The sequence below is a fragment of the Ursus maritimus genome, unplaced genomic scaffold, assembly GCF_017311325.1.
Source record: "Ursus maritimus isolate PB19 unplaced genomic scaffold, ASM1731132v1 scaffold_2, whole genome shotgun sequence".
NCBI classification, from domain to species: Eukaryota; Metazoa; Chordata; class Mammalia; order Carnivora; family Ursidae; genus Ursus; species Ursus maritimus.
Window position 1 is genome coordinate 58,098,185 of NW_024424452.1, and position 17,121 is coordinate 58,115,305.

Genomic DNA, 17,121 nt, shown 5'->3' on the forward strand with positions numbered 1-17,121 from the left:
GTCTGGAGATTTGGAGGCCACCATTTTCATACTCATCCTCTAAAGCAGCTCAGAAAGCTTCAGGAAACAAAAGCTGCATAGAGCAATCCAGAGATGCTTACTTAGCCTGGCCCCATGACAAGGGGGGTACAGTTCTGCCTGGGCAAAGACACTTGAGAATCAGCACAACTGGCCCTCCCCTAGAAGATTAGCAATGATGTCCCACTAAGATCAAGTCTACCAATCACACAGAACTGCAAAACTCTTAGCACTAGGGGAAAACAGTATATAGAATTCATGGGGTTTTATTCTCATGATTCTTTAGTCTTTCAATTTTATTCTTTCTTTTTCTCCTTCCTTTTCAATCAATTTCTTATTTTATCAACTCTTTTTTATGTCTTTTTTAATTTTCATTTTTACAGTTACATATTATCCTGTCATTGTATTTAATTTTATTTTTGTATATATATGTAAGTTTTTCTTTCTTTATAATTTTGGGATGTAATTTCTTCTAACAAATAGACCAACATACACCCAGTATATAGTGTATTGTTCTGTTCTATTCACCTGTCTGATTATAGTCTCTCTCTCTCTTTTTAATTTTAATTTTTTTTTCAGTTTCAGATCTCTTCTGATTTATTTCTTGTATATTTCCCTAGGGTCATAGAAAACAATAGAGAATCCCTTTCTGGAGAAATTAAAGAACTAAAATCTAATCAAGTCAAAATAAAAAAAGACTATTAATGAGATGCATTAAAAAATGGAGTTTCTAACTGGTAGGATGAATGAGGCAGAAGAGAGCATTGGTGATATAGAAGACAAAATGGGGAATAAAGAAGCTGAGGAAAAGAGAGATAAACGACTACTGGCTCATGAGGGGAGAATTCAAGAATTAAGTGATACCATAAAGTGAAACAATATTAGAATAATTGGGATCCAAGAAGATTAGGAAAGGGGGGGCAGAAGATATATTGAAGCAAATTATAGCAGAGAACGTCCCTAATCTGGGGGAGGAAACAGGCATTCAAGTTGAGGAGGCATAGAAAACCCTCCCTTAAAATCAATAAAAATAGGTCAATAACTCAACATATACTACTGAGACTTGAAAATCTCAGACACAAAGAGGAAATCCTGAAAACAGCTCAGGACAAGAGGTCATAACCTACAAGGGTACAAACATTAGACTTGTAGAAGACCTATCCGCAGAGACAGGGCAGGCCAAAAGGACTGTCATGATATATTCACAGTGCTAAATAGAAAAACATGCAACCAAGAATACTTTATCCAGCAAGGATGTCATTCAAACAGGAGAGATAAAAAGCATCTAGGGCAAACAGAAACTAAAAGAATTTGTGATCACTATACCAGCCTTGCAGAAATATTAAAGGGGATCCTTTAATAAAAGAGAGCCCAAAAGTAACATAGATCAGAAAGGAACAGAGACAATACACAGAAACAGTGCTTTTACAGGTAATACAATGGGACTAAATCTATATCTTTCAATAGTTACTCTGAATGTAAATGTGCTAAATGCCCCAATCAAAGGACACAGGGTATCAGATTGGATAAAAAAGCAAGACCCATATATATATGCTGTCTGCAAGAGACTCATTTTAGACCCAAAGACACCTCCAGATTGAAAGTGAGGGAGTGAAAACCATATATCTTGCTAATGGACATCCAAAGAAAGCCGGGGTAGCAATCCTTATATCAGACATATTAGATTTTATACCAAAGACTGTAATAAGAGATGAGAAAGAACACTATATCATAATTAAAGGGCCTATCCGACAAGAAGCTCTAACAATTGTAAATATTTATGCCCTTAACATGGGAGCAGCAAATTACATAAACCAATTAATAACAAAATTAAAGAAATACATTGATAATAATACAATAATAGTAGGGGACTTGAACACCATACTCACTGCAATGGACAGATCATCTAAGCAAAAGATCAACAAAGAAGGGCTTTGCTTTTGTTTTTAAGATTTTATTTATTTATTTGTCAGAGAGAGAGAGAGAGAGCACACAAGCAGGGAGAGAGGCAGATAGAGAGGTAGAAGCAACTCCCCACTGAGCAGGGAGCCCAATGCCAGACTTGATCCCAGGACCTGGAGATTATGACCTGAGCTGAAGGCAGACACTTAACTTACTGAGCCACCTGGCATCCTAAAACAAGGCCTTTGAATGACACTGTGGACCAGATGGACTTCACAGATATATTCAGAACATTCCATCCTAAAGCAACAGAATACACATTCTTCTCAAGTGCACATGGAACATTCTCCAGAATAGATCACATTCTGGGTCACAAATCAGGTCTCAACCAGTACCAAAAGATTGGGATCCTCCTCTGCATATTTTCAGACCACAATACTTTGAAACTTGAACTCAGTCACAAGAGGAAATTTGGAAAGAACTCAAATACATGGAGGTTAAAGAACATCCTACTAAAGAATGAATGGGTCAACCAGAAAAATTAAAGAAGACTTTAAAATTCATGGAAACAAAGGAAAATGAAAACTCAGCTGTTCAAAACCTTTGGGATGCAGCAAAGGTGGTCCTAAGCAGGAAGTATATAGCAATACTAGCCTTTCTCAAGAAATAAGAAAGGTCCCAAATAACAACCTAACCTATAACTAAAGGAGCTGGAGAGAGAACAGCAAATAAAGCCTAAACCCAGCAGGAGAAAAGAATTAATAAAGATTAGAGCAGAAAGCAATGAAATAGAAACCAAAAGAACAGTAGAACAGATCAACGAAACTAGGAGCTGGTTCTTTGAAAGAATTAATAAGATTGATAAACCCCTGGCCAGACTTCTCAAAAAAAAAAAAAAAAAAAGAGAGAAAGGAGCCAAATAAATAAAATCATGAATGAAAGAGGAGAAATCACAACCAACACCGAAGAAATACAAACAATCATAAGAACATATTATGAGCAACTATATGCCAAAAAATTAGGCAATCTGAAAGAAACAGATGAATTTCTAGAGACATATAAACTACCAAAACTGAAACAGGAAAAAATAAAAAACTTGAACAGACCCATAACCAGCAAGGAAATTGAAGTGGTAATCAAAAATCTCCCAACAAACAAGAGTCCAGGCTGGATGGGCTTCCTAGGGGAATTCTACCAAACATTTAAAGAAGAATTAGTACTTATTTTTCTAAAGCTGTTTTAAAATAGAAATGGAAGGAAAACTTCCAAACTTCTTATATGAGGCCATCTTGATCCCCAAACCAGACAAAGACCAAAAGGAGAATTCTATGTGGAAAACCCAAAAGACTCCACCCCCAAATTGCTAAAACTCATACAGCAATTCAGCAAAGTGGTGGGATATAAAACCAATGCACAGAAACCAGTTGTATTTCTATACACCCATAATGAGACAGAAGAAAGAGAAATTAAGACATTGATTCCATGTAAAATTGCACCAAAAACCATAAGATACCTAGGAATAGACCTAACCAAAGAGGCAAAGATCTGTACTCTGAAAACTATAGAATACTCATGAAAGAAATTGAGGAAGACACAAAGAAATGGAAAAATGTTTCATGCTCATGGATTAGAAGAACAAATATTGTTAAAATGTCTATACTAACTAGGCAATCTATACATTCAATGCAATCTCTGTCAAAATACCATCAACTTTTTTCACAGAGCTTGAACAAATAATGCTAAAATTTAATGGAAACAAAAACTATCCTGAATACCAGGAAATGTTGAAAAATAAAACCAAAGCTGGTGGCATCACAATTCTGGACTTCAAGCTATATTACAAAGCTGTAACCATCGAGACAGTATGGTACTGGCACAAAAACAGACACACAAATCAATGGAACAGAATGGAGAACCCAGAAATGGACCCTCAACTCTATGGTCAACTAATCTTCAACAAAGCAGGAAAAAATATCCAATGGAAAAAGACAGTCTCTTCAACAAATGGTGTTGGGAAAAATTGGACAGCCACATGCAGAAGAATGAAACTGGACCATTCCTTTATACCATCCTCAAAAAATAGACTCACAATGGATGAAAGACCTAAATGTGAAACAGGAATCCATCAAAATCCTAGAGGAGAACACAGGGAGCAACCTCTGTGACTGCAGCCGCAGTAACTTCTTGCTAGACACATCTCCGAAGAAAAGGGAAACAAAGGCAAAATGAATTATTGGGACTTCATCAAGATAAAAAGCTTTTGCACAGCAAAGGAAACAGTTGACAAAACCAACAGACAACCAACAGAATGGGAGAAGATATTTGCAAATGTCTCATCAGATAAAGGGCTAGTATCCAAAATCTATAAAGAACTTATTAAACTCAACACCCAAAGAGCAAATAATCCAGTGAAGAAATGGGCAGAAGACATGAACAGACATTTCTCCAAAGAAGACATCCAAATGGTCAACAGACACATGAAAAAGTGCTCAACATCACTCAGCATCAAATCAAAACCACAATGAGATACCACTTCACACCCAGTCAAAATGGCTAAAACCAGTAAGTCAGGAAATGACATGTTGGCGAGGATGCAGAGAAAGGGGAACCCCCTTACACTGCCGGTGGGAATGCAAGCTGGTGCAGTCACTCTGGAATACAGTATGGAGGTCGAGCTACCCTACAAAGACGCATCAATCGCAATACTGGGTATTTACCCCAACGATGTAGTGATCTGAAGGGGCACCTGCACCCCAATGTCCATAGTAGCAATAGCCAAACTATGTAAGGAGCCCAGATGTTCATTGATAGATGAATGGATAAAGAAGAATTGGTGTGTATATATATAATGGAATACTACTCAGCCGAAAGAAAGAAAGAAAGAAAGAAAGAAAGAAAGAAAGAAAGAAAGAAAGAAAGAAATCTTACCATTTGCAATGGCAAGGATGGAACTAGAGGGTATTATGCTAAGCAAAATAAGTAAATCAGGAAGATAATTATCATAAAATCTCCCTCATATGCGAAATTTAGGAAACAAAACAGAAGATCACAGGGGAAAGAAGGGAAAAATATAATAAGATGAAATCAGAGAGAGAGAGAGACAAACCATAAGAGACTCTTAATCATAGGAAACAAACTGAGAGTTGTTGGAGGGGAGGGGTTAGGGGAATGGGGTGGCTGGGTGATGGACATTAAGGAGAGCAGGTGATGTAATGAGCACTGGGTATTATATAAGACTAATGAATCACTGAACTCTACCTCTGAAAGTAATAATATACTATGTGTTAATTAACTCAACTTAAATATAAAAAGTTTATGGTTTTAAGACACTAAGTTGTGGGGTAATTTATTACGTGGCAACAAAAAAATAATTCACAACATCATTTTTATATAACAGCCAGATCATTATAACAAAGGCTGATGGGTAAAGAGATTGAACATAAAAACATAGTATAGTAAGCTATTGTCCTCCATGGAAGAAAGTCCATAGTTAGTATTTATTGGTAGCATTGGTAGAATATTATTATTATTATTATTATTATTATTATTATTATTATTTAAGTAGGCTTCAAGGTCAGCATGGAGCCCAACATGGGGTTGAACTCCTGACCCTAAGTTCAAGACCTGAGCTGATATCAAGAGTCAGACGCTTACCCAACTGAGCCACCCAGGCATCCCTGAAATATGCTATTATACATATTACATACATTATTTCAATTATGATTTTATATCCAGTATTTTTTTCAAGTACATCTCTTCTTATTTAAAAGTCCAGTTAGCCCTATTTCTATTTCCTCATTTGTATATTTTATCTTTGTTGAATATGTTTCACTTCTGCATTGAATTGTACTTCAACAAATGCCTAATGCCTTCTTCATTGCACTTTTATGAACAATTTATATTGTATGGAATCCTTAATGATGAGTGGTTTGTGCAAGACTTCTTGTTTGAGTTGCTTCTGCCATAGTCTTACTGAAATCGTGGGTTCTGATCCTTACCTCCTTGGTGTTATAAATTTGGGCACTTCACCCAGAATCTGGAATAAAAAAATTATTAGGGATGTATGGTTCTCTTTAGGTTATGATCCCCTGCAATGGAGGAGATACTGCTTTAGTATTCCACCCTCAAAGGGTCATCACTTTCTGGCTTTTAACATTATGCAGTTGCTGAGATACTGGTACCTACTTTACATGTTGCCTTGATTCATTAGCTCTGCAGACAATAAAACCTCAAACTGTACCTCATTTATGTTTCCCTAGGTTTCACACTTTTTAACTTTCCTTCATTTCTGGCACCATAATACTTTCTTACCTGTAATACTAGTAACGTGTTCTTTTTTTTTTTTTTAAAAAGATTTTATTTATTCGACAGGACAGAGACAGCCAGCTAGAGAGGGAACACAAGCAGGGGGAGTGGGAGAGGAAGAAGCAGGCTCATAGCGGAGGAGCCTGATGTGGGGCTCGATCCCATAACGCCGGGATCACGCCCTGAGCCAAAGGCAGACGCCTAACCGCTGTGCCACCCAGGCGCCCCCAGTAACGTGTTCTTTTAACCACTATAGCTTAAGTTTATTAAAATTAATATTCATATAATTAAAGATAATCTGCACAAAAGTTCAAATAAATAGATATTGTTTATATATCATTACCTATGGGGGAAAAATGAGTTAGCTGAATAACTTTTTCTTACTAGGCCGGTTATTTTAGACATGGAATAAGCAGTCATAGGTCTTTTTTTTCCTTTCTGTTTTTCTTTTGTCTAATTAATAAAGTGTAAAAATTAAAATTTTTAACTTTCACAATAGCATATTGTGTGTATGTCTTAAATTGTCTTCTAAAAATAGTTCTCATTACTGTGGGAGTACAAGAAAGAATAGAGATGATTGTGGGACATAATTTCTTCTGTGAGAAGCAAATCAGTCTTGTTCTTTAAGAGAAAAACAGGTGTAAAGATAATTTGATATTATAAGAGAGCTCACAAATCATTTTAAAGTTAGTTACAGATAATACAGATAAATTAGTAGGGATACTTGCCTTTGATCATGTGTTCTCAACTGGACACATTATCAGTCCATCCAGTTTTCTATGTTTACAGTATTTTTACTTTATGGAAATTGCAACATACGCATTACAATATAGCACAGAAACAGCTGTAGACCACAATTATCATCAATTACCTAAAGCAGCAGAGCTGTCTAGCTCAAAACTGGAAGACTAAGTCAGGAGAGGATAATTTTACTTTCCAAGACAGAACAAAGCCTTGGGGAGAAAGAAAGAACATTTTGCTAAGAAAGCAAAAGCATGTCAAATTATGGGTGGTCATTGTTTGTTCAAATTTGTTTATAAAACTAAGTAGCTTTTTCTAGCTTAGCGAAACACTAACATGTCCCTATTTGAAACTACTGGTCTCAACTGATGCTCCAACACATCTACTTACTCTCCCTGCAGCCTGCTCTAATTCTCTTGTCTCGCACAATCATGACTACCTGCATGTAGGCTTACTGGCTGTAGCTACCAGTCATCTCACACCGTAGCTCTATAGCTTCTGTTGCTTGAGGTTATTAATGGTACAAAAATGCCATTTTCTATATATCTTAGATCATTATATATGTCTTGGTTCACCTCCTTGATGCAAGTTTCCTAAGGCATGGAATTATATGCAATTAATTTTTTATGCCTCTTGAGAACTAATGTGTTAACTCACAAATAATAGTTTTTTCATCCAATACTTGATAATTGAGTGACTATTCTTCCTTTTTGGAAAAAAAAATATATATATAGGTCTTATATTTAGAATCTAAAGAGGCAGTATCTATTTTTGCTGTGAGGGTAGAGCATATTTTCAAACCACATTAAATCATTGACTTTTTCATTTTTTCCAGTATGTTTAATTTCATTTTCCAAGTTTTGATGTCACTATATAGAAATACAATTGATTTTTAAAAATTGTTCATGAATTACAGGCATACCCTGTTTTATTGAGCTTTATTTATTATGCTTCACAAATACTGAGTTTTCTTACAGATTTAAGGTTTGTTGGCAACCCTTACATCGAGGAACTCTACTGGCACCATTTTTCCAACAACATTTGTTCACTTCATGTCTCTGTGTCACATTTTGGCAATTCTTGCAATATTTCACAAATATTAAATTATTACTATTTTTTATGGTGATCTGTGATCAGCAATTATAACTTCTTAAAGCTCAGATGGTGGTTAGCACTTTTTAGCAATAAAGTATTTTTTAGTTAAGGTATGTAAAATGGTGTTTTAGATATAATGCTATTACACAGCTAATAGACTACAGTATGGTATTAACATAACTATTACATGCACTGGGAAACCCAAAAATTCATTTGACTCACTTTATTGCTATTTGTTATACTGTGGCAATCTGGAACCAAACCTGCAATATCTCCAAGGTATGCCTGTACATAGCCTTGCTAAAATTGTTAATTTTAATTGATATTTTATTGACTTCTTAGGATTTCTACAAATGTGTTTGTGTCATCTCTAAATAGAGTTTAACTACTTCCTCTCCAACATGTATATCTTTTATTTCTTTTTATTGACTTATTATATTGCTTGGATCTTTCTGAAAAACGAATAGAATCAGTGAGAACAGACTTCTTTGCCACTTTCCTGCACTTTTTCCTGTGAGAATAAGTTTAGTTTTGAGACTTGCACAGATTAACTTTTTTTTTTTTATAGAGAGAGACTGAGAAAGAAAGAGAGCACTCAAGAGCAGGGGATGTGGTGGGGAGGGGCAGAAGGAGAGGCAGAGAGGCTCCACGCCCCACACTGAGCCTGATACGGGGCTTGATCTAACCACCCTGAGATCATGACCTGAGTTGAAATAGAGAGTTGGATGCTTAACTGACTGAGTCACCCAGGGGCCTCCACAGGTACACTTTTTTCAGGTTGAAGAATTCTATTTTTTTTTCTTGCCAATAGTTTTTAATATGAAAACCTGTTAAATTATTAATTGCTTTTTCTCCATCTATTACTACGTCCATACAGTTATTTTAATCTGTTTTATGTTAAATTATTTTGATAGACATTAAAATGTGAAAATAAGCTTGTATTTTTTGCATAAAGTCACTTGGTCACAGTATTATCCAGTTTACTTATTGCGGAAATCAGTATGAGAACATTGTATGAATGATTTTTGTTTCTATGTTAATGAGGCATAATGATACACATTTAACTTGTAATATCCTTGTTTGGTTTTGGAATTTGGGAAATGCTGGCCTCATAAAATGGGTATGAAAGTCCTCCTTTTTCCTCTATATTTGAAAGAATTAAATAGCATTGAAAATATATCCTCTTCAAATATTTGACAGAATTCAACAATGAAGGTAGCTGCACCTATAGTTTTATTTGGGGTATGTTTTAAAATTTAAAATTCAATTTTTAAAAAAGATTTTATTTATTTGACAGAAAGAGACACAGGGAGAGAGGGAACACAAGCAGGGGGAGTGGGAGAGTGAGAAGTAGGCTTCCCGCTGAGCAGGGAGCCCAATGCGGGGCTTGATCCCAGGACACTGGGATCATGACCCAAGCCGAAGGAAGATGCTTAATGACTGAGCCACCCAGGTGCCCCTAAAATTCAATTTTTTAGTATATACAGAATTATTCAAATTTCCTAGCAACTGTATTCAGCTGCTGGCTTGGTTGGGGTTGACTGGTCTATTGTAATGTCACTCACATCCTTGTGGCCATAGCTGGGATATTTGAGATGTCTGGGTTCTGTCTTATGTGATCTCTCATCTTGGGCTACTTCACAGCGTGATGATCTCATGGTTTCAACAGACAGAAAAAGCTTTAGGGTTTTTTGATGTTTAGAATCAAAAGTCACACAATTTTATATTTTCACAATTAGGAAAATTTATGTCACAAGACCTGAACGTGTTTAAGGAGTAGAAAAATAGACTCCATCCCCTCGATTGGAGTCCTACAAAGGATGTGACCATATTTATTTCATATACACTACATTACATGTATATATATACATGAAATATACATTACATGTATATTTCATATACATATACATTAAAAATTGATTACAATTTTTAATGTATATGTGAACTAAATTCAAATCCTATCAAAACCCGCAAAGGACTCAACTAATTATGGTCCCTGGCTCAAGGATGCTGTGTTTTCATTGAGCCTGGACACTGATAAAGCCCCCATTATGATTCATCTTGACTCCAACTGTTGTAAATAAAGAGATAATTTATATTCCCCTTATCTCACCATTGTCATTTCCATTATGTGAAGAACATGAAGCACGTGACCCTCACTGAATGACTGACTGAATGTGAAATCCAATTAGTCACATGCCACCAGTTCTCCAATTCTGGGTGCAGTGACTATCCCTTGATTAGGTACAATTCTGCTCTCTGAGTGTGGTTTCATAATAATTTATTTTTCTCTGCTCTTGACTCCATCTTTGGAAATGTCTTTCCTATACAATGAGAAATGGCCCATGTTTACATTTGAAATCTTACTAAGACTCCTTCCTGTCTATAGAAAATCAGGGCCCTTTTAGCTAAATCTGAATCAAATCTCTTAATAAGTTTGTGTCCTTCTTGGAAATTTGATTGTGGTTCACTGCATGACCCTGAAAGGCACTTCCATAATTGTTCTCAGCATTGACCATGGCTGCTTTCGATAGAGTGTCCGACTGCTGAGAGACAAAGCCCTCAATGTTCTTAGAATCACTTTTATCTAGCTGAATGGGTCCCAGGCATCATTTTAAATCTCCCTGAAATATTAACAAAAGTCATACAATCATACCCTTAATTTGATCTTCACCTTAAAGCCATTTTATACCTGAATATTTTGCTGGCTTGAAAGCCTGGGCATTACAACAGTTTTATTTTACAACAGGTCATATTTTTGTCTCTCAAAATATTCTCTAAATTCTGTTTGTAAACTGAAGTTTATCCTTTTGCTCATTTCTCCCTTTCCATATCTTATTATATGCAAGTAAAAGGCAAAGCCAGTTGACATTTCCAACATGTTGCCTGGAAATCATCGTAATCAGATTCACAACTTCATTAGTATGTCTCCCTTTTTTCAAGCTACCAGACAATTTTGTTCTGCCACTACAAAATATTCATTAGCACTTTCAGCCTCTAATTGTAATTTCCTTATTCCTTTTGCATCTTCTATTAAGAGTCTTCTCACCATCCTTTCAAGTTCCTGGGACTAACTGGTGCCAACGCCACATATTTTAGGTTTTTGTTATTGCAGCATGCTGTATAATAAATCACCCCAGACATGATGGCTCAAAACAGCAATGTTTTGTTATTTCTTACAACTCTGTGGCTAGGCAGTTTGTCTAGTGTTTCTTTTTGTTGTACCCTAAAGGCGTTAATCTAGCTTGCTGTGTCTCTTCAATTTGGAAATGCTCAGTCACCGTTATTTCAAATATTGCTTCTGATCTATCCTCCTGTGAAATTAAAATTTCTTGTATGTTAGACATTTTGACCAAGTACTATGTGTCTCTTACAGTGTATTCTTTCTCCCCATTCTTTTTCTCTTACACTATGTTCCTATCTTTAAAATGCCTCAAATCCATAGTCTGTTGTGCTCTGCATGTTATAACATCCATCTTATTAATTGCTGATATTGTATTTCAGATAGAGTGTTCATCTTCTTATAGGTTCAGATCAGTGTTAAAATTCTACTTATTTACCTCTATATCTTTTTTTTCTCTATTTTGAGACATTAATTATAATTACTTAAAGTCTTGTTTACTAACGCCAATGATCGGGAATGATCTGGGATAATGTCTGGGAATGATTTTATTATTGACTGTTTTCCCTTTAAGGCCATATTTACCTACTTTCATGCCATATTTTTATTGTATATTGGCTCTTGCAGATGATCATTATAAATTTTTTTGATTATGTCACATTGCTCTAAAATATTTTTTTTCCTAGCAAGTAGTTAAACTACCTGTTGATCACCTTGACACTGTCAAGGCTCTGTGGTTTTAATCTTTGTCAGTATAGGTTTGTTTTAGTTTTGCCTTTAATCATAAGACTTAGCTTTTGTTCCCAAGATATGGTTCTTGTGATGGTTAACATATGTCAGCTTGACTGGGCCATGGGATGTTCAGATATTCGGTTAAACATTATTTCTGGGTGTCTCTGTGAGGGTGCTTCTGGATGAGAATAAAAGTTGACCCAGTATACTAAATAAGTCTCTTGGAGCATTGAACTTGTGTGGTTTGTGGTTTCACAAAGGAAAGAGGAGAAATAGTTACACAGATTTGGGGGGGATTTCTTTTGGCTGCTGCTTTCTCTTAGAAACTTGCCCTCAGATTCTAGCCATGTGTGGAATTCAAATATGACTGCATTATTCTTCGCCCAGTAAGAGTGCTACCCTCTGCTTTTCCACTATTTCCCTGTCCCACTGTTAGATCATATATGTGAGAAACTGGGATTTCCAAATTAAAATTGATTATTAATTAGCTATGTTATTATTTGTTTATATAAATCATTTTTATAACCTATATGTTTCTCAATAATCAAATTTTTAAAAAGTTATGACCTTTGTTTTGTAGTGAGGAATTTGTCCTCAATCAAAGAAAGGTCTAGCCTTGGTCCCAGGAGGTAAAGTTTAGACCCTTGGAATTTCCTCACAGATAAGGGTGACTCTGTTATTCATAGTGGGTTCCTTGGGTCACATCTGATAATTTATGTAAGGAGGTGGGTAACTCATGGTGGGCTTCCCAGCCATGTAATGCCATTTCAACCACTGGAAAGTGGGGGAGCTGGAGACTGAGTTCAACTGCATGGTAACCAAATCAATCAATCATAAAATTCAATAAAAATTCTGGATCTCAAAACTTTGATGATCTTCCCTGATTGGCAATACTCTGTGCATAGTATGTCTGGAGGAAGGTAATGCTATCCTTTACTTCATGGGACAGGATGGCTAGAAGCTCCATGCGTGGTCCCCTCCTAGACTCTTTCCTATATACTCCTTCCTTTGGCTGGTTCTTTTTATCCTTTCTCTGTAATGAGCATATCCACGAGAATAGTAAATTCAGTAAGTACTTTGAATCTTTATGGCAAATTAAAAAACTGAATATTGTTCTGGGAACCCCCTGAATTTGCTTTTGCTTTGAAAAGTTTTGAACAGATTTAACAGTGTGGCTAATTGCCACATAGTGAGTCAGAATAATATGGCAGCATAAAATTACCAATTTGCAGGTCTTGAAATCTTTATGCAAGAAATCATCCTTCAAAACTGAAGAAATAATAAAGAATTTCTAAGACATACAAAAACTGAGAGAAATCATCAGCAGATCTGCCATATAAGAAATATTAAAATAAATTCTTCAAGGAGAAAAAATATATATATAGGTCAGAAACTTGGATTTATACAAAGAAAGAAAGGGTATTGGAGAAGGAATAAATAAAAGTAAAATTGAATATTTTATTTCACTTATTCTTAATTGATCTAAAATACAATTGTTTAAAGTAAAAACTAACAATATTGGGTAATTGTAATATATGGATACGTTAAGTAAATGACAGCAATCAATGTCAGAAGGGATAGGAAGATAGTATTGGCAATACTCTGCTACAAAATATCTGTGCTACACATAAAGCGGTATCATATTTTTGGAAGGTAGACTTAGGTTAGTTACAAATGTAGATTTCATCTCAAAGGCAACCACTATTATTTTTAAAAGATATATAATTGATATCCTGAGAGAAGAAATAAAATAGAATAAAATCAAATGCTCATTTAAATCTGCAGAAGAGAGAAAAAGGGGAAGAGAACAAAGAGCAATTGTAATAAATAGGAAACAGTTACAAACAGGGTAGATATTAATCCAAATATATTCATAATCTCTTCAAATATTAATGGTCCATATATGTCAATTAAAAGACAGCAAATGTTAGAAAAGATTTTAAAAAGACGCAGCTATATATTCTCTATAATAAACTCACTTTACTATAAAGACACAGACATACTATAAGTAAAGAAAGAAAGAAAGAAAGAAAGAAAATGGGGTTTATCGTATTTGTTTGAATATGCAACATAAGCAATAAAGTACATGTGCTCCCTGTCAAAAGAAAGAAAGAAAGAAAGAAAGAGACCATGCTAACACTAATCAAAAGAAATCTGGAACCTTAAATTCACACAAAGCTAACTTCAGAACAAACTAAATTATCAAGGATAAAGAGGGTATTACATATGATAAAGGAGTCAATTTTCCACTATACATAAAGTTCTTAAATTATATGCACAAGACAGTATCAAAAACATGAGGCACATATTAGTAAGACTGAAAAGAGGGATAAATGAATCTACTATTACAGTTGGAGATCCTTCTTTAGATTACTGATAGATCAATTAGGCAATGAATCAGTAAGGATTTAGTTGATTTGAATAGCACTATCAATCAAGTCGATCTAATAGAAATTTATAGATTACTTCATCCAACAATAGCCAAAAGCACTTTCTTCTCAAGTTCACATGGGATATTCTCTAAGACAAACTGCACTGTGGGCCATAAAACATGCATGAACAATTTAAAACAAGAGAAGTTGACAATGTTGCATTTTCCCTGGGTCCTATGCTACTAGAAAATAGTGGTGGTTAATAAATTCCCCCACCACCCTACTCTTTTTTTTATTACAGGAGATGGCTTAATGTAAATAAACACCCTACCCCGCATGAGCTGGGTAAGAGTCACAGGTGCCCCTCCTCATTTATCTATGACAAAGCCAGAAAAAGACCCTCCCCATTTCCATCTTTGCCTCATGAATGATTAGCTGGACCATTTGTCCCCACTGAGCAATCAGAACAAAATGCTTGTTCATCAAAATTTGGTTAAGTTTTTCTCTATTCACCAGGTTCCTGAACTTTGATCCACTCTCAGACTGAGCCAGCAAACAACTCATCCTGAATAGTTTCCAAGTACAGGCTGACCTGAGGATAAGACATCTCTTATCTACTGTCTAATATTTCCACACTTGCTCATACCTCTTTCCTATACTAGGCCCTTTCCTTTTCCTTTTCCTTTTCCTTTTCCTTTTCCTTTTCCTTTTCCTTTTCCTTTTCCTTTCCTTTTCTTCCTTCCTTCCTGTCTTTTTCTCTTTTTCTCTTTTTTTTCTTTCTTTCTTTCTTTCCTTCTTTCCTTCTTTCTTTCTTTCTTTCTTTCTTTCTTTCTTTCTTTCTTTCTCTCTCTCTTTCTTTCTCTTTTCTTTTTTCTTTTCTTTTCTTTTCTTTTCTTTTCTTTTCTTTTCTTTTCTTTTCTTTTCTTTTCTTTTCTTTTCTTTTCTTTTCTTTTCTTTTCTTTTCTTTTCTTTTCTTTTCTTTTCTTTTCTTTTCTTTTCTTTTCTTTTCTTTTCTTTTCTTTTCTTTTCTTTTCTTTTCTTTTCTTTTCTTTTCTTTTCTTTTCTTTTCTTTTCTTTTCTTTTCTTTTCTTTTCTTTTCTTTTCTTTTCTTTTCTTTTCTTTTCTTTTCTTTTCTTTTCTTTTCTTTTCTTCTTTTTTCTTTTCTTTTCTTTTCTTTTCTTTTCTTTTCTTTTCTTTCCTTCTTTCAAAGATTTATTTATTTTCTTGATAGAGTGAGAAAGAAAGAGAGAGTGGGAGGAGGGGCAGAGGGAAAGAATCTTTAAGCAGACTCCGTGCTGAGCACAGAGCCCAATATGGGGCTTGATCTCAGGACCCTGAGAGATCATGACCTGAGTAGAGACCAACAGTCAGATGCTCAACTGACTGAGCCACCCACGTGCCCTAGGTTCTTTCTAACCATGTTTACAAGCTACCTTTACAAGAGACTGTTCTGCTTAACCTATGAAACTCTTGAAGGTCTCAGTCTGAATCTTCTCCTTATTGCTATTGTTTACACCCTACTGCATTCATGCCAGTTCCCCTCTCTTACAATAATCTTTTCAAATAAAATATCTCCTTATCTAAGTCCAGATTTGTTTCTTATTTTAGCAAATTAGATAAAGTGTGATGTAAAATCATAATGAAATTAAATTATAAATCTATGACAAAAAACAGCTGGATATTAAACGTCACAATTCTAAATAACACATGTATCAATGAAATAATCTTAAGCGATGTTTGAAAAAACACATTTTGAACTAAATGAAAATAAAATTACAACATACCAGAACTTGTGAGTACAAAGAAAGCAGTGCTTAGAGGAAAATGTATGGCATTAAATATGTATAATAGAAATGAGGAAAGATCTTAAATCAATAACCTAAGCTTCACCTTTGAAAACTACAGAGGAAGAAAAAGCACTTTAAGCCTAAAGAAAACAGACTAAAATAAATAATAAAACTTAGAGCACAAACCAATAGAAATGAAAACAGGGAAATAGAGAAAATCAATGAAACTGAAAGATCAATAAAATTGATAAAGCTCTTGCAGACAGAAAAAAGACAGAAGACATAAATTATTAATATTGTGAGTTAAAGAGGGGTCATCACTACTGAGCCCATGGATATTAAATTAATAACAGAATACTATGAACTATGAAAACAGATGAAATGTATCAATTATGTGAGATATAAAAATGTACAAAATTCAAAGAGAAATGGATATCCAAAATATGCTTACATTTATGCAAGAAATTGAATCAACAAAAAAATTACCCTCCAAAAAGGAAAGCAAGAAGCACAGATAGTTTCACTAGTGAATTCTACTAAACGTTTAAGGTGAAAGTGATATCAGTCTCCCACAATCTCTTCTAGGATATAAAGCAGAGGGAAAACATACTAACTCATTCTGTCAAACCACCATTATCATAATACTGAAATCAGATAAAGACATTGCACTAAAGAGAAACCATAGAATAATATTTCTCATGAACATAGATGCAAAAGTCAACACAATATTAGCACATAGAATCCAACAATGTATATGCAAAATCATATGCCATGACCAAGTAAGATTTATTCCTGGTATTCAAGCCAGATTGAACATTTGAAAATTAAGTAGTACAATCCACCACATCAACAAGATAAAGAAGAAAAATTACATAATTTTGTAAATGACAGAAAGCATTTGACAAAATTCAAAACTGATCCACGATAAAAAAATTTTAAAAAAATCAGCTAAGATTAGAGAGATTCCTCAATTTAATAAAGAGTATCTACAACAAAAACTATAGCTAACATCATACTTAATCTTGAAGCACTGGATGTTTTTAGCCCA